This window comes from Corvus brachyrhynchos, unplaced genomic scaffold (assembly GCF_000691975.1).
Source record: "Corvus brachyrhynchos isolate BGI_N302 unplaced genomic scaffold, ASM69197v1 scaffold115, whole genome shotgun sequence".
In the NCBI taxonomy this organism is placed as follows: Eukaryota; Metazoa; Chordata; class Aves; order Passeriformes; family Corvidae; genus Corvus; species Corvus brachyrhynchos.
The window spans coordinates 6,392,918-6,394,649 of record NW_008239553.1 but is presented as its reverse complement, the minus strand read 5'-3'; the positions used below and the strand labels follow the sequence as shown (position 1 = coordinate 6,394,649).

The following is a 1,732-nucleotide window of genomic DNA, read 5'->3' as shown; positions in this document are numbered from 1 at the left end:
GGAAAGAAAGGGGAGACTTCAAGTTATTACTGAATCAGCAGAAATAAACTGCGTGACACCGGACACTGATTTGGAGGAAAAAAGAGTAATCCCAGTGGAAAAGAGACCCAGCCTGTGTAGCAGAACTTGTCCTGTTGTAATACACAAATCCCTTGCATCCCATACTCCAGCCTTCTGAGGATACTGCTTTAGAGCTGTTGTGGATATCAGGCACAAGTAAAGGTGAAATATTTTCTTTGGTAATAACAGACATTTTCTTTTCTTGACGATAATGATGATGATTCTCACAATGCAAAAGAGAAAGCAGAAACTTGTCTTGCCTAAACATATTATTCTGATTGTTTCTACAAGGTCTGACTAAATGGTGGCAGTCTGTGCGAGGGTAGTGACATTGACAGAGGGCATAAAACCAATTTCTTTCTCAGTTTCTGTCCAAGATGAACTCTGAACGTTTGCTGCTTCAAATCAACGACACAGGGCTTTTAGATATACACAGTGAAGACTTTAAAAGTCCAAATGTGGGGCAAATAGTGAGTTGTGACCTGTTGGATGCTTAGCTGTAGAATTTAAGTCCTCTCTATCTTCCAAAAACAGGTGACATAGGGTAACTTGCCTACTTCTCTTCCTCCTCAGGCCTAGTATTCCAATGCAAATACTGATTAAGATCTTATGTGGTTGCAATAAAGGTTGTTTATTATTAGTTGTGCACAATCTTGTTGCTTCATTTAATGTTCGTTCTTCTTCATTTCCAGAATGAAGACTTAGAGAAAGATGGTGTTTCTCATGGGGTTTTGTTAAACCTTAGTCCAGTTAAGTTTGTTACAGTATTTCCTTCCAATGTGAACAAATTCTTGCATTGTCAACAGCAAAGGAGAACTCAACCACCTTTCTTGGCTTTTTTTGGAAAGGAAATTATTTCTAGTATTTCTAGGTATTAACAGAAACATTTTAATTCTATTAATGACTCCATCATAACAAACTTTGAACAACAAATATTTAAAATAACACGATAACTTACATGATGGGCATATTTTTTGCATTCACATTTCATATGCCTATTTCTATGTCACAAATTCTTTCTCTCCTTCCATGAACCTGTCACATTTTTGGAATATCTGCATTTTGTAAGTTTATGCTGTGGTGACAGCATGACAGAAATACAGAAGAGCTTCTTTTTTTCTTACTCCTCTAGACTGCTTGAGAACATGAAACCTAAGGTAGCAGCTGCTACTAAAAACCAGATGGAGGTGGTAGATAAGCAGCTAGCAAAAGGAAAGGACTTTTTTTTCCCTGGTTTCTTTAATTCTTCTGGTTAACTCCTTCAGCTCATTCTGTTGGAATTTGGGGATTTAAAGATTGTCCCTTTCTGAGGATTAAGATGTTAGAGCACATACAAAAAAACCCCCAACAAAACACTTTCAGCAATTACTTTGTACCTTGGTAAATCCTTAGTAGCAGCCACGTGCTGTATTAGTGTATCATTAAATTGCACTGGGAAGATTGTCCAAAATTTCGTGACTTTCAGCACATACACAATCTGGGAATCAGATCCATGGAATATTCAAAGCCTCAGGAGAAAATCCATCACATGGCTACAAGCTCCAAAGATAATCATTGGTGGTGGATAATTGCTTTGGGGAAATCTTGAGAAGATGATAACACACAATAAAGGCTATCTAAGGGAAAGACTAAGGAAAAGGGACAAATCATCATTCAATTGCATGTGCAGCAG

At 37.5% G+C, this 1,732-nt stretch overlaps 1 protein-coding gene across 1 annotated transcript in view; it reads right to left on the bottom strand.

Annotated features, from left to right (window-relative positions):
• SPI1 (Spi-1 proto-oncogene) overlaps positions 1–1,732 on the bottom strand; it is a 23,877-nt gene that overhangs the window by 17,150 nt on the left and 4,995 nt on the right. The gene's annotated exons all lie outside the window — the stretch shown is intronic.